The sequence below is a fragment of the Equus caballus genome, chromosome 25, assembly GCF_041296265.1.
Source record: "Equus caballus isolate H_3958 breed thoroughbred chromosome 25, TB-T2T, whole genome shotgun sequence".
Lineage (NCBI taxonomy): Eukaryota > Metazoa > Chordata > Mammalia > Perissodactyla > Equidae > Equus > Equus caballus.
Window position 1 is genome coordinate 14,621,167 of NC_091708.1, and position 27,769 is coordinate 14,648,935.

Here is a 27,769-nt window from a genome sequence, read left to right on the forward strand (position 1 = left end):
GTGACTATATCAAGAACATGCACAGATTAATAAGAAAACCCCTAAAATTACCATAAATAAATTACAAATGGCATGAGTAGATAATTCACAAAAGGAGAAATGCAAACAGCTAACATATATGGGGTTATATGTTAAGTCTCACTTACTATCCAAAAGTAAAAATCTGAGCAAGATTATTTTTTGTCTATCCAACTGGCAATAATTTTTTTAAATGCTCAATTCTACTTCACCCCTACCAGAGTTAGTAGAAAAGCAAATAACAGAGGAAATGAGACCTGCTGATCATAAGGAAAAAACATTTAAGGATCCCTCTGGCAAAAGGAGAAATGCCATAGGGAATGACAGTCTCTCACACCACGAGCAGCACTGCTCTCCGAGAGCTCTCAGGATTGTAGATTGTTCCAGTCTACAATCCCAGGCCGCCTGCCCTCTGAGAGGTGTTCTGGACTTGATCTTTCAAATCCATAACTACCAAGCTCTATCCTTGCTGTGCTATGCCTAATTTGCAGTTATCTACATTCTGACCTTAATCTCAGGTCAGAGATTATATCTCCCAGCCTTTTAGATGGAGTCCCTCACCTTTGCTGTCTGTTCTGAACTTGACTCCTTTTCCTGCTAACATGATATAGTATACTAAACCTCTTTATATCTAGTAGAATTCCCAGTCTTAGTCTGCCCAGCCCAATCTGATGTGTTTTTATTCAAATCTTAGTGGAATCATATAATCATACAGATAATATGGCATTCTCCATACCATAAAGATAATAAAAGTAGCTAACCTTATTGTCTACTTCCTGTGATCCAGGCATCATGTTAAATGCTTCAACTGAGTCCTCACAACCCTCTGAGATGAGTAGGTAGTAGTATTCTTATTTTGCCAGTGAGGAAGATGTTAAGGGAAGATGTCTCACACAGCTGCTGATTCTAGCCAAGTCGATTTGACTCCAGCACACACCCTGCTGCCTCCCTGGGCTTTTCTAACATAGCACATGTCTTGAAGACAACAATTTGACTTACAGAATAGATCCTTAATATAATAAACAACGTAAATATAAAGTCCTACTGCATTTACAGCATCTAGCCAGGGAAATCAAATATTTCCTGGGAAACAAGTCAGCACTGAAATAAACAGAGCCTTATATTATTTTTTATAAACCATTATTTTCTATGGCTTTTCTAGGAATATGAACTGACAGATACAAAAACAAAAGCCAAAAAACCACCACCTATCCAATAACACTGAAAGGCTGACAGGAAAACACAGTCATATATAAAACCAGACATTAGCACGCCAGGATGTTGAGTTTCCTCCTGTGAAGAAAAGGATATGTGGCACCTCCACCCCAGTTTCATGACACAAGGTATGGAATAAAACTTCAGTGGTTTCCATCAGTCCACAGAAAGGACTACAAAACCGAGGAGGAACAAAGACAAAAAGGGCTATCCAGAGAGCAAGGACAAATGAGGTGACACCCTAACAGAGAGAAGACTGGAGGTATGACCATGGCACGGCTGCCCCTCTCTCAGGAAGTCCTCACTGACAGAGTGAGCCAGGTTGACCCAAACAAGAAACCATCATACAGAGTCAATTACATGAGCAGAGGCTGCCAGAAGCAGACAGAACTAGAGTGAGCTGAGTAAGACCATGGGCACCTTCCCACAACTGGCAGGTGATCAGGTGTGTAAGGCTATCGTTACCTCCTCTATCCAAGTGCCCCTGCGCCAGGTCCTAGATGATCTACATGCAGAGAGAGAAGGGGAGGAGACATCTCAGAAGCAGTCTCTATCTATCTATCTCTCTATCATCTCTCAATCTCTCAATCTCTCTCTCTCTCTCTCTCTTTCTCACCCTCCCACTTTGAGCAGTGGATTAGAGGAAGAGTTTTAAATTGGATACGATACTGGATTGGACAAACCATATTGGACTGAGCTTTACTCACCAAGTGATCAGGATATTTTGAAACTTAAGATGCCATTAAAGGAACGGAAAAGAAGATTCTGCAGAGTTTAGTTGAAAGAAGTGGCCCGGAAAAAAGTAAAAGTGCTTAATATCTCAACTGAGTTGTCAATGGATAGATTACATTATATTATACTAAAATAGAAGAATTCTTGTCAGAACCTTACCAAAAGTAACCTATTTTAGAGGACAGTGTTCAAGGACGACTGAGGTGCCCTCAAGTTTTCTAACCTTCTTGTTTGGGGAAAAAAAAGAATCATTTAATACACTTTCCCTTGCACGGCATTCTATCACTAGAAATCAGGACACCACAAGTTAAAAAATAAAATAAAACCAAAGACATTAGTCACATTTATGCACGTCAGATAAAGCTGCAATGGGACCTACAGCCCCTTCTCTGTGAGTCATCACTGTGCTGCAGACAGCCGTGACCCCGTGTCTCCAGGAGGACCCGTCACACAGCTCTGCCGTGCAGATGAGTCATAAGAAACCTGGCCAACCATACTTCACATCCTCAAACCACCTCCCCGGGAGCTGGCCATTTTCTTTCCACTCACCCTTATTGTTTCGTTTCCCTCATATTTCTTTCCAGAAGCCACCCTTAACTGAATTAGTATAGCAAGAATATCCTACCCGCTGCCCTACAGAAAGGACAAGAAGACTTTGAAACATCACTGCAACTACAAAATGATTCTACTAGATGATTCCCACTTACAAAAGTAAAATAGATTTTTTTTCCTCCACCAGAAAACGGTCCAGATTCTCAACAGTCTCCAGACTCAGTTTGGTACCATAATTGCCATAAATAAATTTCTTACGCACTAAAACCAGTTTTGCCCTTTTCCCAGGAGGCTTTTGTAAAGCTCAACATAAATTCAGCTATCTCATATGATGCAATTGTGATTTAGGAAAAGCCAAGACCATCATCAATACACAGTTCCATCCACCCACACCAACAGCCCAATCTAACTGCCGCCAAGTCCCCAAACCCTGAAACTCCCACCCACAAGCTGCCAAACCCTCTGGGTGCCCTATCACTGGCAGATGCTACGATGCTCTGTCAGTGAAAGGTTTGTGAGAAACTGAAAAGTGTACAAAATCAAACAGAATGCAAAGACATTTTTACTAAATTCAGTATTTCAGGATTCTGGAATACTTAATGCTTAAGAATTCAGAGAAATTTGGGGATCCATAGCCCTGTGTTTCTCTATTTGGCCAATTTCAAAAGGGCTACCACCTGCCTACCCCAAAAGGAATCAGAGATGGCAGTCTGCAAAGACTTTGAACTTGCCCTGTGAAAAGCATCGTATACACACAACTCTGTAAAGGCAAAATATTTCAATCACGGTAAGACTCGTGGGTGCCATGGTCATTATCCCCATGTTGAAGCAATGCAATGAACACTCACAAGGGGAGCGAAGTTCTTCCTCTAAGGAGGAAGCCATATTCCACTGTCATTTACATGCACTGCACTGAACTGTGTCCAAAGACACTGATTTAGCGACACAGTGAGCTGAAATGCTCTAACCACAGTCAGGTTATTCCTAAAGAGCTCACTAAGGACTAAGGTCCTTCACCAAATCAGAGAATTTTTGCTTCAGTCCGGAAAGCAAGCCTGGTACGGTGAGGCCCTCATCTTCCATTTGAGAAAATGGAGGCCCAAGAGTTTTAAAGACTTACGTGTGTCAGACACCTCAGCCAGCAAAATGACTAAAATCCAGACTTCTTGATGCCTAGCCCTGTGCTCTTTGCACTCTCTTTTCTGGTCCCCAGCCTCATACAAACCCGCTGTTCCCACAAACTCTTTCCCCATCCAAGTCTCCCCTCTATGCTATTACCCACATAGTCAAAATCCCCAAAACTGTTTCTCTAACTGCTGGATCTGAACCTCTTTCCTGATTCTTTATTCAATGCCTCCTGGATAGCACTGCCTTCTCCAGAGGACAGGGTCCCCAAAGCTTGGCCTTCTTCCCAATCACTACCTCCTGACTCAGGTTTCACACCACCCAGCCCAGGCTTCTCTTCTCTGATTCCTGAGCCCCAGGCCTCCTTCAATCAGCTCTTACCCTGAGGCCATATGTACTGCAGTAATATATCAGCTTTCTATCGCATCAGTATTCTATTGTGCTCTAACAAATTACCACAAAGGCAGTGGCTTAAAGCAACACAAACCTATTATTTCACACTTCTGTGGGCCAGACATCTGACATGGGTCTCACTGGACTAAAAATCAAGGTGTACTCCCTTCTGAAAGCTTTGGAGAAAGTTCATTTACTTGCCTTTTCCAGCTTCTAGAGGCCACCTGGTTTCATCGACTCATGGCCCCTTGCTCCATCTTCAAAGCCAGCGGTATGGCATCTCTCTGATCCTACTTCCATCCTCACATCTCTTTCTCTGACTCTCCCTCCTCTGCCTCCCTCTTCTAGTTTTAAGCACTGTTGTGATTACATCGGGCCCACCTGAACAACCAAAGATACCCTCCTTATTTTAAGGTCAGTTGACTAACAACCTGAATTCCATCTGTACCTTAATCACCTTTGCCATATAACCTAACGTACTCACAGGTTCTGGGGATGAGGACATAGACATCTTTGGAGGGCTGTCAATCCTTCCTCTTCCCTTCAGCATCCTCTCTTTATCCCTTGACACCCTACACCCTGATCTAGAGAAGAATGGATTCTAGATTGACTGAATCCCCAAATGACCACTGGGCACATCTCACCCCACATATCCCAGTGGTCACTTGGGGATTCTCTCCTCAGAGATCTGGGAGGGACACTGGCCAGGCAACTCCACAGCCCTGTCTGCACAGAGCTAGGGAGGGCTGAGCCTAGAAACAGAGAAGAGAAATGTGGGACCTGGAGTGGAACCCAAGGACCCAGAAAGCACGCACAGTGTTATTGCTAGGGCTGGCCTGGCGCTGATCGAACACCATAAACACAAGGCCACTGAACATGTGGGTTAAGTCTTCAACAGAAAATTCCTTCGGAAAGATTTCATAGTCAAAATTATGAAAAGCCACTGCATTGTCAGGTAATCTACATTTTGGCATATAAAAAAAAAGCCCGAGGGGCTGGCTCAGTGGCGTAGTGGTTAAGTTCACATGTTCTGCTTCATCGGCAGTGGGTTCACGGGTTCGAATCCTGGGTGCAGACCTATGCACTGCTCATCAAGCCATGCTGTGGCGGCATCCCACATACAAAACAACAACAAAAAAAAATGAAGAAGATTGCCACAGATGTTAGCTTAGCAACAATCTTCCTCAAGCAAAAAAAAAAAGAGAGAGAGAAGAATGGCAACAGTTGTTAGTGCAGGGTCAATCTTCCCCATCAGAAAGAAAAAAAAAAGCCCCAACTCAGACAACTGAAGAAGATGTTATGGAATCAGCCCTAGAGAGTCCTATCATCCACCTTGTAAAGAGTTACTTTTTAAAAAAGTTTTGAAATAATTACAGATTCACAGGAAGTTGCAAAGATACAACAGAAAGGTCCCATGTACCCTTCACCCAGTTTCCCCCAATGGTTGTATCTTACATAACATACAAAACCAGAAAACTGACATTTGCCCATGAGTGTATAGTTCTATGCCATAAAACATAACTAGACAAGTGTAGATGTCTACATCCACCACTCAGTCAGAATCCTACAAAGATGGCGGCAGCACTCCAAGAAACTTATGGACTCACCTTCTGCCAACAGGCCTGGATTGGATGGCCTCTAAGAATAGAAGGATGCAGTGAAGCAGAGAACTTGACGACAGCCTACATCAGCAGCGTGAAACCACAGGGAACTCTCAGTCCTTGAGGCACACCTGCTGAAATGAGGAAATGCTCTTGAAATCTTTTAATATGGTTTTCCTCAGTGTACGGGAACTGTCTTAAAACTTCGACGACACCAGCCATTTCAGAGAAGAAAGACAGGAGACCTGACTGAAAGACCATCCCAGGGTCTCACTGCTCTCCATCCTAGGCAAGAACACAAGAAAGGTCCTCTGAAGCGGCCCCACAAAGGATCACAATTGTTAGACCTACCATGGCCCTTAGAGACACGCCAGTTTGGTCCAATCCTTCTATTTACGGATGAGGAAACGAACACTGGGGGATGGGGAAGGACTAACTAGCACACAGCTAGTTAGTGGTTGTGCCTTCTATCTCCCAAACTGGCACATTTTCTAGCAGCCACATTATCTGCCTTCAAATATATGCTCCTGAAATTTCAACATGATTTTAAGAAAGGGAATAACACGATCAGATGAGTATTTGGAATAAATCTGAGTGGGGCAGAAGTGGATGGGAGACCGAAAGAGGCTATTGGAATATACTGACGAATATATATCATGGTGGCTTCAACTAAAGTGCTGGGAATAAAATTGAAAAGCAGCAAAAGGATTCGTGATATATTTCAGAAGTAGAGTCAGAATCAGCTGAACTCTGTTGTCTGGGTCATCAGTAACAAATTTCTACATCATCCAGGGAAGCCTAAGGATCCAGACTATGACCATGAAACAGACTAAAGGTTAGTAACCTGTACGGCTGTTACCTGAAGGTTGGTCGCCGTCATTATTAGGACCCACCAACAGCTACTTAGTTCAGACAGTTCCACTATCTTGGCAAGCACCACCTACTTGTTTCACATATTTATAGACCCAGCTTCCCCTACACACTTACATAGTCTCCTGCCTAGAAAAATGACGCACAAACTGTGCCCAGGGATTAGGTTCAACAGTCCACTCGGGCTTGGGGTACTGCTGTCCCTGTCTATATCAGCTCTGCCTTATCTGGCTGTAAGTTCTTCTACTTGCAGGTTCAAGTCAGCCCAGATTTAGTGGCACGTTAAGAGCTTCCTACCCTGTGTGCCCAAAAAGGTGAAGCAACGGCACCCCTGACACTGGTGGAAACATCAAATGAAACCTGAACCATCTAAGCACCCAGCCTGTGGCTGGTTCACGAGTCTACCCCTTCTACCCAAGATGCCCTGGTTCCTTGAAGGAGCTGGAATCCTAACCAGTTAGCCAGGGGGACCTGACCTTTTGCCTAATGTCTGTAGCCCTTTCCTGAGACTGGCTTTCCACCCCCCTCACTCTGTCCCCGTCACTCCTCCCAGGCTTGCAACACAGACACACACGGACACCAAGAACAACTGGTGACCTGAAGACCTGCTATTGCTCTCTGCACGTTTCTCTTGGATTGGACGCTAGAACAGATGAGAGCTGGTTTTACCCCATTCCCCCTGGCTTAATTTTAGTCTTTCCATAGGGGAAGGTCAGTCTTATTTGTTTACTTTATAGCGGTAGAGGGGAAAAAAGAATGGGCAACTCTGAGGCCCTGCTAACTGAAATGTAAATTAATGCAACCACTTTGAAATTTGGCAAAGTTTTGAAAAGTTAAAGATGCGCGGATCCTGTATCCTACTCCTACATATATGCCCAAGAGAAATGGATGATATGTCCACTAAAAAGTGACACAAGATTTTCAGAGCCACTTTATTCCTAATGACAAAAACTGTAAATAACCCAAATGTCTAACAAAAGAAAGTACAAACAAATTGTGGTATAGTCATAGAATGGAATATTACCCAGCAATGTAAGGGAAACTTACTAGTATATACCACAATAGGAACGAATCTCAGAAATATTATGTTGAGCAAAATAATCCAGACCCAAATGTCCATCTGTATGATTCCATTTCAAGAAGTTTCAGAACAGACAAAAACAAATCTAAACTAAGTCAAAATAGTGGTAATCTCTGGAGGGACAAGGGGAGTGGGGCTATTGACTGGAAGCAGACATGAACTTTCTAGGGTGATGGAAATATTCTATGTTTTGATCCAGGTGGTGGTCACTGGGTCTATAGGTATGTGAAAAGTCATCAAGTGGTACACTTAAAATGCGTGTACTTTACTGTATCTAAATTACACCTCAAAAAGTATAAAAATAAAAACTAACAACATTAATAAAGATAAGGAAAAGGAGTAAATAAAATCATTCACTTCCCACCACTCAGATGTAACTATTGTTAAGCACTTTCTGTAGCCATGTATTGTTTTAATTTACAAATCATGCTGCTTTTTAAATCAGTTATTTTCTATGGAACATATTTATCATGTAGTTGTTTTTCTAAGAAGTGATCTTCAAATTTTTTAGCAGCAGAAACCTTTCCTGAAACAAACTCTCAATAAGCAAATACTGCTCCGGTTGAAGCATATTTAGGTCATGCTCTGCCTGCTAGTCCTCCTTTTTGTCCACCTCTGGCAGCCTCTGAGCCATCTTACTTGTACCCCAGCAGTCTGGAATCACTGTCTTCTTTCATTTGTAATGACTGCACCACAGTTCATAAATGACCCACAGTTTATTTAACTCTGATGATGACAAAAATATCGACACCCGAGTATTCACAGCTGCTTCTCCTTTAGACCCACCAAGGAAATTCTGCAGTGATCTAGTGACCCCATTCACTCACCCTACCCTGATCCCTCAAAAGATTGTTGTGTCCGACTCAGCAATAAGGCCTTCTTAAGGTAGATAGGTGCCTGAAGCCAAAAAGACTTGTGAGGTCTTACAATGGAAAGGGAGAAAATTATCAGCTGGAAAACAGATCCAGGAAAGGGAAAATTGGGGAGGAAGAAGAGAAAGCTGGGTCCAAGAAAGAATATGAAAGAAATTTTGGACAAAGAGGTAATACAGCCAATCAGAAGCAGCTGCAGAGGAAAGGAAAGATATTGGAAGTTAGAGGAAATGGACATTGTGTAGAGCAATGGGAGCGGGAAAGCTCCAAACTGCTTTTTCTAAGATAACTAGTGCCCCACTCAATGCTATTTTTTTAAATAATACAGCAGTTTTCCCACTGATTGAAAATGAATTTATAACTTCATTATATGCTAATATGTTATATGCACTTGTGACTGTTTCTAGACTGTTGATTTATTCTTGTGACCTGCCTATTTCTGAACCCGTTCTATGCAGAACAAATTATCACAGCTTCACAACGTGTTTTAATGACCTTACAGGGCAAGTCTCCCTTCATTAGGTTTTAAAATATTTTTCTTAGATATTTTTGAATGTTTGTAATTCCATCTAAACTTTAGAGTCATTTTGTCAAATTCCCAAAACTTGTCATTGGGATTTTTCTTAAAATTTATAGAGTGATTTAGAGGAAATTTGCATTTTATAATTTTGAGTCTTTTCATCCAGAAATATGGTCTTTCCACTTATTCAAGTCTTCTCTTGTCGCTCAAGAAGTTTGTTGCTTTCTTCATATTTCTTGCTAAATTAATTCCTAGGTCTCTACTTTTACATTACAATTGTGAAAGGGATCTTTTTTATCCATTATGTTTTCTAGCTGGTTTGTGTTGGTTTGTATTGGCTCATATATGCCTGTGAAACCAATATGCATATATGTGTATACATATATATAAATATGTGTATATATGATATAATATGTATATATGTATGTGTATGGGCACACACACACTAACCAGATAGCCTACCAAAAATTCTATTAGCTCTAAAAGTTTTTCATTTGATTCACTTATATTTTCTAAGTATTTTCTAGGCAATGGTAATTTTGTCTGTTCCTTTCCAATATTTATACTTACTTTTCCCTGTTTAAAACAATGGCTAAGAACCCCCATGGTAATGTTAAATATTTTCAGTGATATTTTGCACCTTTAATGGACTGTTTCTAAGGTTCCTCATTAAGTAAGTTTATTCTTGGGTTTTCATGAATTCACTGCAGTAGGTTAAGGAAATCTCCTTCTCATCCTCTCTCACTAAGAGTTTTAAATCAACAATGGGTGGCAAATTGTATTAAATGCCTTTCTGGCATCATGTTGGTTCCTCTTTTAGCCTATTTAATGTAATGAATTACATTAATAAATTTCATGTTGAACTATCCACAAATTCCTGAAATAAGCCCTACACTACATGGTTTTGGTATGTTTAACATAGTACAAAATCAATTTCCTATATTCCTATAGAATATTTAAATCGATTTTCATATGTGTGATTGATAGAGTTGTGTGTGTACTACTAGTTTTGTCAGGTTTAGGTATCAGAATTATGTCTGCTTCAAAAAAAATGAATTGAAAAGATTTCTGTCTATTTCTAATATCCAAAATATTTACTTAACAAAAGAAATATCTATTCCTTGAACATTTCCAGGAATTACTCATAAAATCATCAAAGTCCGATGCTTTCTGGGTGGAATAGGTCTTTGACAATCTTTACAATTCCTTGTAAGAGTCCTGATATAAGCAAGTCTTCTTTCATTAATTTTAGAAACTAGATTGTTTTTTCCTTGGAAAATCATCCATTTTACTATGACTTTCAGATCCATTAGCTTGAAGATGAGTGTCACATTCACTTGTGATTTCCTATCTCCCTCCTCTCTGAGCTTTCAGACCTATTTCCAATCCTACTCTTGTGTTGGTTTTCCTTTCTTCTTCCTTGACTGCCCTTAATTAGAGGTTTTGCTTGTTTTTTCTCAACATACTAAATGGATTTATCATTCCACTCTCCTTATGTTGACCAATTCTGTAATTTCTGCATTTAACTTTGTTAGTTTCTATCTCTGACAGCCTTAGTTGTATTCATTGTTCTATTTCTAATTTCTTCAATTCTCCATTTTCATATTTAATCTGAAATATGTGTTTAAGGCAAAAAATATGCTCTAAGTACTGCTTTGGCCATACCCTTAAGTATTTAGGAATAGTTTTCATCATCATTAATGTATACATTTTCTCTTTGCCCCAAAAAGTGATTTAGGAGAGTGTCTTTTAAATTATACAAGAGTTTAGATTTTTTTTTTTTTGCTTTAATCAATTTCAAATTTTTAAGATATTTTAGTCAGAGACTGTGGTCTATTCATTTTCTGCTTTTGGAAATTAAAGTTTTCTATCTGGTCCACTATGTAATCACATTCTATAAATGTTTTCTATCTGGTCCACTATGTAATCACATTCTATAAATGTTTTCTATCTGGTCCACTATGTAATCACATTCTATAAATGTTTAATGTGGACATTAAGAAACAATGCATATTGTCGCTTCATAGGGCATACAGTTTAATATATAACTAATTTTTCTCATTTAAGTTTCATATATCTTCATTTCTTTATCCACTTATCCTCCACTTAATTCTGCCAATTACTGAGTTGCACATTGTGGTCATCTCAAATTCCCCTTGTTTCAAAATATTTTGGTTTATATATTTCAGTGCTGTATCGTCCAGATATGAACATTTTTATGAATTCTACCTTTTATCAATACAAAACGCATTACTTTTGTTTTAATGTTTCACGTAATGCTTTTGCCTTGAAATCTATGTCTGATAATATTACCACACATCTGTTTGTTCTCTACTATAATTTTTGCCCAACTTTGTATTTTTAGCCCCCTAGTTCATTGTTATAATGGCATTCAGTTAAGTGTTGGTTTGGTTTTTATAGAAGTAAAATATACATACAATGAAATGCCTAACCTTAAGTGTACAATTCAATGAGTTTTGATAAATGTATACACCCATGTAACCACCATCCCAGTCAAAATATCAAACATTTCCATCACTCCAGAAAGTTACCATACACCCCCACAGGCAACCACCGGTTTTTTTTATTTTTTTTCTCCCCAAAGCCCCCCAGTAGATAGTTGTATATTTTAGTTGTAGGTCCTTCTAGTTCTGCTGTGTGGGATGCCACCTCAGCATGGCCTGATGAGTGGTCCTACATCCACTCCCAGGATCCCAACCAGCGAAACCCTGGGCCGCCAAAGCAGGGCGCACGACCTTAGCCACTCAGCCATGGGGCCAGCCCCACAACCAATGTCCTTATTTCTATCAACATAAATTTTGCCCCTTCTAGAATTTTATATTATCATTCAGTATTTGTTTCTGGCTTATTTCACTCAACATGTTTTGGGGATTTGCTCTTATTGCTGTGTATATCAGTAGCTCATTCTTTTTTCTTGCTGAGTACTATTCTTTTATATGAATTATACCATAATTTATCCTTCCGTGGAGAGATATTTGGGTTCTTTCCAATTTGGGGCCAGTATAATAAAGCTGCTGTGAACATTCTCATGCATGGCCTTTTGTGGGCATATGTTTTCACTTCTTTTGGATAAATACCTAGAAATAGAATTTCTGGGCTCCAGCATAGATGATTCATTTTATGAGAAACTGTCAAATATTTCTCCAAAGTGATTGTATAATTTTATACTCCCACCAGCAGTTTCTCCACATCCTCACCAACAGTTGGTGTTGTCTATCTTTTTAATTTTAGCCATTCTAATTGGTATGAAATGGTATCTCATTGTAATTTTAATTTGCATTTCCCCCAAAGACTAACGGTATTGAACAATTATGTAGATGCTCTTCATCAGGTTAAAGAAATTTCTATATCTGATATGCTGAATCAAGAATTACTGAATTTTGTGAAATGCTTTTTCTGCACTTATTGAGAAGATCATTTAGTTTTTTTTATTCTTTATTATGTTAATATATGAAATACACTAATTTGAGATTAAACAATTTTGTACTCCTGGAATACACCCCATTTGATCCTGATGTATTAACCTTTTTATATATTGCTGGGTTCAACCTGCTAATGTTTGGTGAAGAATTTCTGTCTCTGTCTCAGTCAGTTCGGGCTGCTATAACACAATGCCACAGACTGGGTGACTTCAAACAACAAACGTTTATTCCTCACAGTTCTGGAGGCGATCAGTCCCAGACCAAGGCACTGGTGGACTCAGCGTCCCACGAGGACCCTCTTCCAGGTTCACTGCTGACTTCTCCATCACACTGGGGGTTAAGATTTCAATACACGGACTTCAGAGGGACACAAACAGTCAGTCTATTGCAGCGTCTATGATCATAAGGAATACTGATCAGCAATTTTTTTGAAATATTTTTCTCACATTTTGCTATCTGAGTAATGCTCACCTCATAAAATGAGTTAGGAAAGGTTCCCTCTTTCTCTATTTCTGAATGTGTTTAACATTCATATTATTTCTTCTTTAAATGTTTCATAGTATCCACCAGAGAGAACATCTGGACCTGTAGTTTTCTTCACAGGAGGTTACTTATCACAAATTCAAAATTTTAAACAGCCATAGGGCTATTCAGATTTTCTATTCCAGCTTGTATTAGCTTTAGTAAGTTGTGTTTTAAAGGAATTTGAAAACATCTAATTTGTTGAATTTATTGGCATAAAAATTCCATGATATTCCTTTATTATTCTTTTAATGTCAGTATGATCTATAGTGATATTCCTCTTTCATTCCTAATGTTGCTAATTTCTGTTTTCTCTCCTGATCAATCACAGTAGGGGTTCATCAATTTTATTATACTTTTCAAAGGACAAACTTTTGGCTTTGTTAATTTTCTCTATTGTCTTTTTTCTATTTGGCTGATTTCTGTCTTACCTTATCTGATTGCTTTGGATTTAATTTGGTCTTCTTTTTCTAATTTCTTAAGAAGGTTTGGAGACAGAGCAGGCAGTGAACAAGATGTATATGCGAAGCACACCAAATTCAAGCCTGGGTATCACTTTCACTTGAAATCTTGGAGACTGCCTCCAGGTTGCACACAGACACACACACACCCCCACTTGGAAACCCAAGTGCACACACGCACACAGGGGTTGCTTGGGCTTTAGCAGCAGATGTCCTTCATCTTTGGACACACGCCGAGTGTCTCTGCATGCTGCAGTACACTGTGCGAGATCCAGGGCCAAGCAAAGTGCTGAAGGGCCAGGCTCACTGCTTTGAACAGTCTGCATGGTCTACTGCCGCATCATCACGGCCCAGACTAAACACGAGCCTAGACTTTCAGACGAGCATAACGTCCTCAAGTTTAAGCCTCTTTTTCACATTTCTAAAGGTTTTCCTAGGAAACCAGTGAAAGGAGGGTTGTCTCAGAATCATTATCTACATAAATTTGAGATCTTATAGATACCAGAATTATGAAGGTTATTTATTCTAGACCATGGGCCCCAGATATCTATAGCTATAATTTTGAGGTTTTACCACCCTGATCAACAAGTGATGTCAACCAATTCAAACTAATTAAAAATTCTAAAAAGTTATTAAAGTTGGTGGGAGAAAAGCTGTATGGGAGGGTTGAGGTAGGACGTAAATGGAGGAGAAGATTACCACAATTTCAAACATAACTGACGATGTAAGCAAGGGGTTCAGAAACTGGAAACTAAGAGAATGAGGTCTGCTGCCCTCCCGGGTGGAAATCTGTAGAAGCCAGTGACTTCCAAGATTCTCACCCTAGAAAATCAGCTGAAACAACGAACTTGGGTTTTCTGGACATCTTCTACTTCCTTCAGATTATTTTCTCCCCACCCCTTTCTAAAAGTAAGTATTATGTCTCCTATGACTTATTAATTTCCTTTATGGACTCAAATCTGTGGAACCTTTTCCATTGCAAAGTCAAGAGATTGCAAAAGAACTTGAAAAATAACAGATACCATGAGACAGACCCACCTCCCACCTGGAGATCTCCCGCATTTGTGAGACATCCATTCAGTTCCTTTACCACCAGAGCTAAAATCAGAGTAATCGAATAAATCTAGAAGTTGTGGGAGCTCTAATGTGGCAGTGGAGGTGAAGGTGGGGCCCACTTGCTACGAACAGTCTGCTCTCACAAAAAATTTAAAGCAAGGCAATATTTTTGCACACTTTTCTGTAATTGAATATCATTAAGGTACTAAATAGATAATGCACCTTGCCTTTCTTTTTTTTCAAAAACTATTTATTGAATGCCTACTATATACCAGGAATTGTGCAAGAGATAAAGGGATAAAATGGTGATCAAAGAAAAAGAGCAAAGAAAGCTAAAAGACAGTCGAGTGGAAAGAGTAGGAATGGAAAAGAAAAAGCGGATTGCTGGTGGGCTCCTTTATTGCCAAAGTCTTTGTATGTTTTGGGGTCCTTGAGTCAGGAAAAAAAGTAGTTATGCTGGATCCCTCTGACATGTATGGCAAGGAGTGTGTGTGTGTGTGCATGCATGCACGTGTGTGTGGTGTGTTTTGGAGAAGATGAGAGAGCATAAGGAGAATACCTCAATTTCTGTCCAATAGAAGTGGGAGGATGGAATCACTGATGTTCCAGAAGCTAAGAAAGGAAAAATGTAAATTATTTTCTTTACGCATGTGGTTTGCACAACATCCTCCAACATAAGACTCCCACTTGGGTCCTAAAGTTGGAAAAATCTAGGGAGTACGGAGAAAGAGAACAGAGCAACAAGACGACACAGTATACCAGGTGTCAGCGCTAGCACATCAACTCCGAAAGGGAGACCTTTGCAAGACATTCTCCAGGTTCACTAGCCATGTGCATTACGAATCTGGAATTAATGCTATTTACCTAAATTATAAAGACGTATTTCTCACATAAGTCCCTTATGTGCAAGCAGGGTAGCAAAGGAAGAGTTCTTTATATGGGGGTAACTTGAAGAGCCCCTAAGAATTTCCTACCCCAAATAGTTCACTGAAATTCTTCATTTTGTTTCGCTCTTTGGAACCTGTCTTTAATTATCTCCCTATGACCACAGAAGCAGTTATAACACAGTACAGTAATTAAAGATTCTGAAATCAGATTGCTTTGTTCACCCTGGGCTTCACCACTAGTCACTCCTGTGATTATTGGGTATGCTTCTTACTAACAGCTAAGAATTACATTTATTGAGCATGTAATCACTTAGCAACTATAGGCACAAGCATTTTACATGTATTGGCAGGTATCATTAATCCTCACAATACCCCCATGAGGTATGACGTAGGTATCATGATCATGATGTCATCTTACGGATGAGGAAACTGAGGCACATATGGAACTTTCAGGTCCAAAAGTAATAAGAGGTGGAGCTGAAATTCAAACCTAAACAGACTTAACTATTATACTACAGGCCCCTCACTTAAACGCTCTAAGCCACCATACCTTCCTCAGAGAGTAGTTGTAAGGATAAGCTAAGATAATGCTTGTAGATTTGATGGAGTGCAGAAAGTGTTCAACACTATTACGACTGTTACTACTGCAGATAAATCAATTCTTAAAAAAAAACGAGCAGTACCCACCAACTCCAGTTCAATTTTACTGAACCTCTAGTAAGTATTAAGCTCTGTATGAAGTGCTAAGGTGATACAGTGATGTGTAAGACTTGATTCCTGCCATCAAGAAACTCACAGAATGCAAGGCTTACTTACAGTGCTCCCCTACATAAAATCCTGTAAGCGCTCTGCATTGCTTTCAGGAAGCTCAAATCCCCAGCTTGGGACAAAAGGTCCATCACAATTCCAACCCTTCTTTCTTCTCTGGCCTCATCTCTTGCCACTTCCCCCTCCACAGTCCAGCATGAACTGAGCTATTATCATTCCTCAGACATGCAAGACATTTCACATCTCCATGACCTACAATGCACGGGTTCCATCAGTCTGCAAAATTCCCTTCCCACCCTCTGTTTCTCCAACTTCAATATTCAACTCAGATCCTTCTGGAATTCCCCATCCCCTGCAGGATGAGATGCTCCTTCTCTATGCTCCCACAGAACCCTGCACATACCTGTTGTACCTATCACATGGCACTGAAACTGTTCTGCTTATTTGCCACCTCTGCTTTCTGTAAGCTTCTTGAGGACAGACTGCCTTAGTGGTCTCTTATCCTAGCTCCCAGAACAACACATGCAGTGTAGACACTCAATGAGTATGTACAGAGTAAATGAACAAATTAATGAACAGCCTGTAATCAGTACTTAAATGGAGGTATCAGAACTGAATGGAAGAAGGAGTAAAGAGTGGAATTGACTGGGAGGGTCTAGGATGACTTCTTTGGGGAGGGGGCATCTGAATCGGCTGTTTACGGGAAGGTAACACTTGAATCAATGGATACACACAGCGGACCTCCCAGTAAGAAAAGGTTTGAGGAAAGGCCCTATGAAGAACTTTTGGGGTATAATATGTAAACCTCTGGGACTAGAACATAGGGAAGAAACATGGAGGATAAGGTCATGGGGCAACAAAACTGGGAATGGCAGAGAACCCAGACCATCAAATCTATTCTCAAGCAATTTTCAATTTAAAAAGCTTACTGCTGCAAGTAATGTTATCAGCTCCCAATTCTCTTACTTGTATTTCTTCTCATTCCTCCATAATTCACCTCTGATAACCACATCAAAAATACAGCTAAGTGTGCAAAAGGATAGAAATGAGAAAAGGAAAATAGTATGCAAAGAAAATGAGGAGGAAACTGCTCTAAATTAAAATACCAGGCAGATAGGAGTGTCTCACCTGCATCAGAGCAGGGACCATGTCATCAGCAGTTTGATTATTCTCTTATTTAACTTTCCATCATTTCTTACTACATATATTTCTATAACAGACCCACACTAACTAATTTATGATACAGAGATAGAGATCCCTGGAGGCAACCAATATTATTTTAGAAAGGAAACCTTTTGGCCACATGCTTTGCACTGCATCTAATAATAAGCCACTGTCATTACTAAAGAGCTAGTGAATCTGGTACAGTATTGAAAACAGGCTGCATCACACAAGAACAAAATTCACAACCACTTTACTCATTGTGCTCCTGGCTTTAAGCACTAACTCAATATTTACCACACACCTGTTATGGGAAAGACACTATTCTTGGCACAGACAGGGATACCTGGATGAATTTGGTAGGATCCAGGCCCTTAAAGAATGCACAAAGTAGATGAGCCAAATGTGTACATGATAATGCAATTCAGAGTGTGATGAATGTATGAAAAATGTAGCATGGAAGCAAAAAAGAGGCATTCATTAATCTTAACAGGAGAAATGAGGGAAGATTTCATGGCAGGGTTATCTGGGACTCCCAGGAAAAGTTTTCGTTGTCTTTTTTTCTATTTTTATAATTATTTTTAATTACAAAGGTGATAGATGTTCATTACAAAAAATCAAAAAATACAGATGAGCAAAAAATCACAAATAAACCATTATATTTTTGTATATGCCATTTTAAGAATTTATTTATTTATAAAAATGAGACCATATTGTACATTCTTTTCAGTCAGAAGCTTCTTTCAGGCAACAATATATTACAACCATCTTTCTCTGTTATTTACTACACTTCTGCGCCTAACTGTATTTATTTAAATAGCGCATATCAAAAGGTATAGAAGAATATTCAGGAAAAGCATGTCTCCCTTCCATCCCACCCCCCCATAACCTTATAGTTTCAACCAGAAGCAACCATTGTTGCCAGTTTCTTGTGACCCTCCCATACATACTTTATGAATACATGAGCACACGTGGATATATTTCTTTCTAAATAAATGGTAGGTGTGCACACCCAGTTTTGTACCTTGCTTTTCTCTCCCCAGGAAACAGGCATATCACATATCATGCAGAGTGCTCCACCGTATGGATAGACAATAACTTATTCACCCAGACCCTGACGGACATTGCAAATATTTCCAATCTTTTGCTATTACAGTATTGCTAAGTATATCCTTAAAATGTAAATATGCATACATTTGTGAATATATCTGCAGGAAAAACTGCCAGAAGTGGAGTTTTAAGGTCAAATTATATGTACATTTTAAAATTTGAAAGATAGGACCACAGTGTCTTCCATTCAGGCAGTTCTCCTGCTAACTACCAATGAGAATGCCTCTCTATCTCCCTACCTGTAGCTGCCTGGCCAGATACTATTTCCCACTCCCTTCCCCCCAAACACACACCCCCTATAGACAGCTGAGGTCACTTGTCTGGCCAATGGAATGTGGGAATGTGAACAGAAATGATGTGTGTCACATCCAGGCCAAAGTAACTGAGAGGAGAGAGTGCATTCTCCACCTTACCTTTGCCTTTCCACCAGCTGGAAACACAAGATTTCAAGGCCCTAGGAAGCGGCAGAGCCACATGATGCAAGGAGCGTGAGTCCCTGAACCACCACACAGAGAAAGATGGTCTCATAACCAGAAACATCCACATTGGATGATCACAGGAGGGCGACATAAATTTCTATCATATTAAGCTGCTGAAAAGTTGCTGTGTGTTATAACATCTTGCTTTACCCTAACTAATATACCAAGATACCCTTTTTTATAGAAAACCCCAGATCCATAGTTCAGAGGACTATTGCTTAAGTATTTCAATGTCAAGTATGACAACAGCTGTTAAGAAAATATCCCTCATTTCATGCATTGCCAAGAGCTGTCTTTTTCTCTGTTTTTCCTTTTTGGGGTTTTTTAAATTAATAATGGGTACTGATTTATCAAATAAATAACTTTACAATATCTGTAGAAATGATCCTAAGAATTTTTTCTTTGATCTATTAAGATGATATATTACGTTAATACTTACTAATGCTGAAATAGCCTCACTTCTAAAATAAACCATGTCTACTTGGTCCTGGCATTTTTATATGCTGTTGAATAAGAAACTTGAAATTCTTTAAACATGATTTCTAAGTTTTAAATTTCAAGTGAGAAAGTAAAAAGTAGAACAGCTCCTTCTGAAGAAACAAATTTGCTATCTGGGAAAGTAAGTGAATGAGTTATCACACAACCTAGGCCAAAATGAAAAGAAATGGAATTCCTGAACAAAAAGAAAAGAGAACTAGAGGGCAGGTCTCGGAGGCTTAATTGCAAATAAAAGTAGTTCTCCATGCTGGAGAAAGCAATAATCAATCAAAACACAGCACAGGACAAGTTCCCTCAGAAGGAGACTGGAGTCGTCAGGTCAAAGCGCTCACTAGGGCAGGACAGACGACAAGGGACACACGAAGACACATCCCAGCAAAACTTCTGAAGTTTAATGCAGAAAACATGTAAAGAAAGAACAAGTCACTTAGAAACAAATGAGCGTGAAGCTGGCATCAGACACGGATAAGAACACAGGCTTGAAGTAAGACTACCTGGGTTCAAATCTTGGTGTGAACCTGGGCAAGTTACTTAGCTTCTTTGTGCTTCTGTAAAATAGGGACAATGACGCACTTGGCTTCTAAGGCTGGCTGGAAGCAGCACTTGAGATAACACACGGAAGAGTTTGGCACAGAGTTCGAATCACTGGACGTGTGTTAACTCTATCAGAGTGAAAACTTGGCAGACTTCAGAGAGGACAGGAGCCTGAGCCCTCCCAGAGCGCAGCTCACAGCACTACGACCTGAAGAGCTGCACAGCCAGGCCGCCCCGACGCCTCTAACGGTGCCTGAGCCCAAGCTGGTGAGAAGTGAACTGACGGGCAGGAGGAATCTCACTGATTAATTTCTATTAATGCGAACAGGGAAAGAATGACAGTTTTTGGCCTGGAGCTCAAGATTATCAGAAATGAAAAAGTTGGAGGCCCTGTCAAGAGTGAATGGACTCAGAGAGGAACCTTTTAGGGCCAGTGAGGACTCTCCTATGATGAGTAGATCTTATTGATGTTGCCATTGAGGACCCTCCAAAAAGCAAACTAGTATGGGACTTGTGGCTGCCTGATTTGTGTGTCATAAGTTATTTCAGGCATTCAGCACATTCAGATTTGAGCACACCTACGTGTCAGGAACTACAATGGGGATCTAAGTGTGAACAAGACACACCAAGTCCCTTCCCTCAAAGGGTTTACATACATGGATCTTGATTCATATAACCCAAATGAGAATGCCCAGGGGATGCAAGAAACTGATCATACTGACTGACGTTATTAGCAAAATGCATCACACACACACACATGCCTTTTAGCCCAATTACAGAAAAAAACAAAAGAAGCCAATTTTTAATATTGTTAATCATGAATAGTCAGATGTTACTTTAACTTAATTTAGTCCTATTTGTTATAGTTCTGTGAATGCAAAAGCTAGCACAACAATTTGGTGGAACTCTTGCATTAATTACAGTCATGAGATACTTTAACAATGGGGACGCATTCTAAGAAATGCATCATTAAGCAATTTCATTGTGTGCAAACATCCTAGAGTGTACTTACACAAACCTACATGGGATAGCCTACTACACAGCTAGGCTATGTGGTACCAATCTTGTGGGACCACCGTAGTATATGCAACCTGCCATTGACCAAAACATCATTAGGCAGTGCATGACTCTACCTCAGTTCTAGTTACTAAGCACTTGGCACCAACCAGAAATACTATAAATGTTCCTCTCTAGATACTAACTAAAAATTCCCTAGTCCACCGCCCATCTTCAGATGGAAGATTATTTCTTCGATCCAAGAGAAAGATATAGAATTAAATGGCATATAATGAAAGGTGAATGGTAGCCCCAGAAAAGATATGTCCGTGTCCTAATGCCTGGAACCTGTGAATATTACCTTATTTGAATAACGGGTCTTCGCAGATGTAATTAAGGATCTCAAGATGAGGAAGTCACCCTGGTTTATCGAGGTGTGCCCTCGATATCCAACGACAAGTAGAGTCAAAGTCAGTCCTTATAGGAGAAACGCAAAGAGAGGTCAGAGACAGACAGAAGAGGAAAAGACACGGGAAAAAGGAGGCGGCTACATGAACACAGAGGCAGAGATGGGCGTGAGGCAACCACAAGTCATGGCATGCCAGCAGCTATCAGGAAGTAAAAGGGGCAAAGAACTGATTCCCTCCGGGAGCCTCAGAGGGAGTGCAGCACAGCCCACACCTGGACTTTGGACTGTGACCTCCAGAACTGAGAGAGAATGCATTTCTGTTGTTTTGAGCCACCTAGTTTGTGCTAATTTGTTACAGCAACCATGGGAAACCAACACAGTGAACGAAGGCATTTTCCTAAGGAGTCCTGGGTTCAAGGCCCACTCCGTCAGTTAGTCCCTATTTGCTCTTAGTAAGTCTGTTAGCCTCCCTGAGTCTCCACTGTCTTATGTGTAAAACTGGGGTAATCAAATCTGTGCTCCTATGCCCCAGGATTCTGATAAGAATCAAATGAGACCATATGTGTGAAAACACTTACAATACTGTAAAATTCTATACAAATATGAATTATTAGACTTTATCTGCAATTTCAAAAGCGGTGTATTGTGGAACCTGGGCTCTTTATTCAAGCCCACTTGATGCAACCCTTCAGGCAAATCAATACTTGCCTAATCTCAGCAATGCCAACATTCTAGCAATTTCTAACACCAAATTTTATCTATAGAATTAAGCTATCACTAATGTACAGAGTACCTCTTTAGCGCTGGGATTTAAGGAAGAAGGTCTGATTACCACTAACCTCATCATCTATCTCACCTCCTTCAGACATCTTCCACTCCTGTCACCCTAATTTAGCAGAGACCATCTGATTGGTTTATTGCCCCACATATATTAACACATCAGTTCTAACTGACTGGCCTTCAACAACATCTGCACACTCACTTAACACAATCGTAATTCTTTCTCTAACTGATCTTAATTATTACATACTGAATTTTTGTCAGCTAAGAATGAACCATTAATACCCTCTTCCTCTTGTTTCTGGTTTTCCACAATACACGGATCCTGATCTACTGCCAGACTTAGTTCTTCTTTCCTGAAGTCAAGTATATTTATGAAGTATAACCATAAACTAAGGATATTAGTTCCACAAGTTATGGACAAAAGTTAATTTCATAACTCTATAATCTCACTTTATCCATGGTACTTTTTAGACTATTTTGTATTTTCCAGAGAATTTTTCCATTTTTATTTCACAAGAAACATCACCAAACAAATTCCAAATTATTGAGAGGCTGATTCTACTGCAAGGTTCAAATTTCTTTCCTTCAGGGCGAGGAAGTTTGACATTAAAAATAATGAAATGGCACTTTGGTAATGCAGTCTTGTACCAAAATTTATTTTCTCATGCCTTAATCATTCTTTTCTATACTGGAGCTGAATGGCATTCAAATCTTCCTTAGATCTAACACAGAGCACCATAAAGACTTTATTCTCTGAAATTTTGCCTCTTCAGAGTTCTTTAAGTAAACTTAAAAGAATTATTCCTAAATAGAAGTTGAAATGGTAAAAACTTCAATGGACTGAGATTTATAAATGTAAAAATCACTTGCAATTATCATCATCAACAATACACATCCTTAAGACAAGGTGTCCTTCAAGAATGCATTAGGTATTCCTACCAAGCCACTGAACTGTGGGTAATATGTCATTTTAATATGCTTAACTTCACTACCTTCCCATAGATAGCAATTAAATCACTTCTGAGATGCAAATTAAACGTTTGATTCTTGGGATCACCACTAAAATTTTCAAATCAAAAATCATACTTAGGAAATCCACAGCCATTATTTTATATGAATATAGACAAATACTACTCTATGGCATTATCCATAACTTTAAATATAAGCTTTATCCCCCTACAAATGGGTTTATAAAGGTACCTACTGTATCATCTCAGATCAATAAAAAGCTTAGCCACAGTGGCCTCCTAATTTCATGATCTCTAAATAAATGGCCTACAAGAAAGTGAACCCTGAACCTCTTCCAACAACTGCAGCCTCTACGTTTTTCAGACAATCGACCCCACACAAGAGTGCCAAGGTACTACTTATTCTTGAAATGTGCTGACTCTCTAGATAAAGAAAGCTGGAGCTAAAGATCTTCCCTAAGAGTCTAACTCTAGATCTTCAGAATTCTTCTTCAGAACCTGAAACATCCTAGGAAGTCATCCCCTCCCCACTCACCCATCGTCACAATCTAGCGTAGAATCTGGCCCCTCGCCACTAGAGGGGGTGTTTCTTCTGTTGGTTTCTCTTTCCCCTATCTTGGCTCACCAGAATTTCTGGTTGAACTAGAAATAAGCCTCAAGATCAACATCCTGACCTTTAGTTCCCCTTCATGTTGTGTGGCCCTTTCTTTTTATTCCAGGCTGTAAGTTGCCACAAAGATTTTAGCTTCAATCCCTAATTACTTTTATTAATATATCCCACATCATACTCCATTGCCTTTTTACAAACAGACTTACAAGCTACACAGACCTGATTCTAGACACTTTGACATTAGTTCACCAGAAAATAACCAGAAAATCCAACCAAGCTTGAGTATTCTTTTTTCCCCAAAGTTTTTTCATTTCCCATGTTCATAGAGTTTCATCTGAATCATAACAACACTATGCCAAAAAATCAGCCCAGAACTAGTAACAAATTTCAAAGAAGAAACTCAATGTCTTTAAGTGACTTGCCCAAGATTTCAGGTAGCAAACAGTGAAGCCATAATGAAGACTCAAGTGCCCCGACCCCTAGGTCATTTCTGGTGCTACTTACTCTACGCCATGAGAAAATGGCCAAGTGCTCACCTACTCTTCCTCTTTACCACACCAGTCTAGAGCAAATAACTGTCTGACTACTCATTTAACTTAACTCATTACTTCTGGCAAAGATCACATACATCTGCTTAGAATTGTCCCCACTGACCCTAAGTAAAGTCACAAAGTATGGAAGGAGTGAGTGCGAGAGAGAAAGGAAAGAGGAGCAGAGGAGAGAAGGAAAAGAGGGAAATAAATCTATTAAACAATCTTGAGGCCAGACTTAAGATGCAAAATATGCAAGAGCATGGACCAGGACGAAAGCAAGAAATCAGAATCAGAATCACAATCAGAAGGATGAACAACAAACAAGAGCAGTCACACCACCAGACATTCAAACAATCCAAAAGGCTCCAGAAGAGATGGTGGGTGCTGGCCGGTTCCTTGCTGCTTTCTGTGAAGAACTCTAGTCTAAGGCAGAGCGCCCTGGAGAAGACTGAGACAAGAAGTGGCCAATTAGAACATGCACCCACTTTATGAAGCCAGGAAACAGGGGAGGGAAGGACCCCGATAAATCTTCAGAATAAAATCAAAACCATCTGATGTGACCCTCCTTGGGACAAAGTGTATATACCACTCAGAATGCTTTTGGCTGCAAGTGACAATCACACTGGCTTACACAATAAGGAACTGTATTATCTCTCAGAACTGGAAGTTCGGAGGTAAGGCAGACCAAGTACAATACAATCAGCAGTTCAGAAAGGTCATGGAGGGCTCAGGTTTCTTCTCTCTCTGTTTTGCCATCTTCTAGATGAGCTTCATCCAAAGCCAGTTCCTCTCACTGTCTTAAGCCGGCCTGAGCAGTTCTAGCCATCATATTCAGACATAACATCATCAGAGGAAGAAGAGGCACCACCCCTTTCTTTCATATCTTTTTAGGGACAAGAAACCCTTTCCCGGAGGCACTCTGACCCTCCTCTAGGACTTCCCTTCACAGCTCATTGGCCAGAATAGCTTACAGGCCATTCCCAACCCTTCACTGGTAAAGGAAATGGGATTAACTATGGTTGCTCAGACTAATCCTCTGGGGTGTAATGAATGCTGGCAAGTCAATCACCATGACCATGGGCAATTTAGAATGATGAGTATTACTGTGACATTGTTTTTACTCCATAACAAACCTATAATTCAATTATGCTTGTTTCCATGATCTTAACTATGAGGCAAGTGCTTTGCCTGAGATTCAGATAATTACTCTTTGCTCACATCTCATATTTATCATCATAAACTTATTTATCAGAGATAAAACATTTTATTATAACTCTCTTGTTCAATCTACTATTTTTTTTAAAAAAAAAAAAACCTTAATGCAATATTTTAGAGTAAGAATGGTAAGTAGGTTTGTCTGCCACAGAAACTCCGGCAGATGGAGCTACCTAGCACCCCATCTCAAAGACGATCCAAAGCTGAGTTTGGACCCAATAAGAAATAGTGCCACGACTGATTAGTGATATCTACCACGGACTTGGGTTTGGGCACAAGACACAGCATATTTTTCCCAACTCTGATTTAGAAAAACTCCCTTTCAATAATTTCCCTCCAATGATAATGGATTCCTCTGCTGCAGGGCTTCCTTATTTTTACTGTAGTGGGGACTCTACCTAATGTCCACCCTCACTTCACTCTCCCCATCTAATTTACATACATCTACACATAAGATAAACCAAGTATGAACTCCAAAAATTATTTTACATATAATTTGAGAGTTCCACTAGAATTCTGGAACCGGGCCCCTTTTGTAAGTCCATAGAAAGGCTTGGCAGAATGGCTTCACCCACAAACTGTCTCACTTAAGGGAGGCAGGTGGGGTCTTTGGGGCCCAGGCTGGACGTGAACCAAGCCTGGATTGAGGGACAGAAGGAAAAAGAGAATGGCAATCCACTCCCAGTTAAGATAGACTGGCCCACAGTTGCAAGACAAAAGGCAGAAAGAAGCAAAACCTAATCCCGGACAAAAGTGACTAATCAATAATTGGAGAATGCTTAAATAATGGCAGATTACAAACAGAGTGCAGAGTTTATGTGTATAAAATGCATTTGAAAAGACAGGGAAGGACAAGAGTGGTTATTCCTCAGTGAATGAATTAATGGCTTTTTTTCTTTTGTCCTTCTACTCCTTATCTGCATTTTTCCGAGTGTCCTGTACCGCACATGCACTGCCTTTTTAACGAGGGGAAAAAAAAACAATAAACGAAAATGTTTTTATCTTATCGCTCGATGTTTTGGTTGTTCCAATTAACTTCTTATTGCCTTGTAGTTAAGATCAAGCTTGTCCAAATATTCTCCAATTGTTGGGCAGCTAGATGGTTTTAACTTTTTGACATCACAAGCAACAAAGTGCTCTTGTAGCTGAAAATCAATGTGAAATATAAAAGAAAAACGAGAAAAACTCTAGAAAATGAACCAAAAGTATTTAATGACCCCATAATATACTAAAACTACCACTACTCAAAAACTAGTAACTTAGGATATTCATTTTTTATCAAATCATTGTTTTAACCAAATTGTCCAGTTGACCAGCTTGATTTCAACTGAACTGTATTTGCTCAAAATTGGTTTTGGCCAAAATAACTTTAAATCAAATTGGCATTAGACAAAGAATATACTACCAGCCATCAGGGAAAAGTCTGAAGGCAGAAATAAGAAATAGGATCCCCCAAAAAGGTTCAATAATAAAAACCAGGCAAGATGGCACGATGCTTGGGAAAAGTCTGAAAGAGAAAGATCACTGGGGGCAACGGTTCAAAGGAGAAGGAAGTCTTTTATCAAGGAGCTGTAAAACTATCCCAAGGAGCTCAGAAAGTGCTAGTAAGGGTATCAAGTAAATTCAGTTTCATCTGCCTGCTTGGACACGCTCCCCTAGGTAGAACAAAGGATAAGGCTGGGGTTTTCCCTATGTTCCCTAGAGGAAAAAACTTAATCTGCTTGAGGTTCAAATTGAGGACGTATGTTTCCCAAATAATTCAGCCACAATCACTTTCCAAGTAAATGAGGTTCTGGAGCTGGCCACTGCATCGTGGGGAATCCAAACCACTTTTCTGGCACATTATGGTTCCCAATCCAAATCAGAGAAGGCAATATCCCACGCTGTCAGACAAAGCAGAGGTGGCAGAAGAGATGAATTTGCAGAGAGGGAAGGAATGTGAATTGGACTGCTCGGAGTGAAGGGCCCAGGCAGTGGACTGCGGGTTCTGCGACAGCGGGTTAGTATGCATAGGGAGCCAGAAGACATCTCTGGGTTGAACAGCCTTCTAGGGAACCTGATCACAGTTAAGATTTCTTTTGGGCCAGTTATTGCTCAATGTGAAATCCTGGAGAGCTCTCCGAGCACCGGGTAATCATTCAAATATTAACTGGCTGCCAGGCCGGTGGTGTTGCCAAGGGAAACGGGGAGGGAACACGGTGAAGACACCTTAGCCTCTAAGGAAAGGCATTCTACAGGCAGGAAAACAGAGAACTGTGTTTATATTCAGTCACAGCAAAGTAGGTGAGAAAAAAGGTAGATGAATCAAATTCGTCTTGTTTTTGGCAAGAAGCAAAACAACGTAGACACAGACTGCT

At 39.9% G+C, this 27,769-nt stretch overlaps 1 long non-coding RNA gene across 4 annotated transcripts in view; it reads right to left on the bottom strand.

Moving 5' to 3' along the window:
* Nucleotides 1-27,769, bottom strand: part of LOC102147400 (uncharacterized) — a 41,869-nt gene that overhangs the window by 6,751 nt on the left and 7,349 nt on the right. Inside the window, exons 2-3 of one of the 4 annotated variants that reach the window (XR_002804091.2) lie at nucleotides 12,658-12,816; nucleotides 5,643-5,921 (exon numbers count right to left, since the gene is read on the bottom strand). This is a non-coding gene — a long non-coding RNA (uncharacterized lncRNA). The remainder of the gene's footprint in view (nucleotides 1-5,642; nucleotides 5,922-12,657; nucleotides 12,817-27,769) is intronic. The other 3 variants (XR_002804095.2, XR_011432417.1, XR_002804094.2) reach the window with 3 other exon arrangements.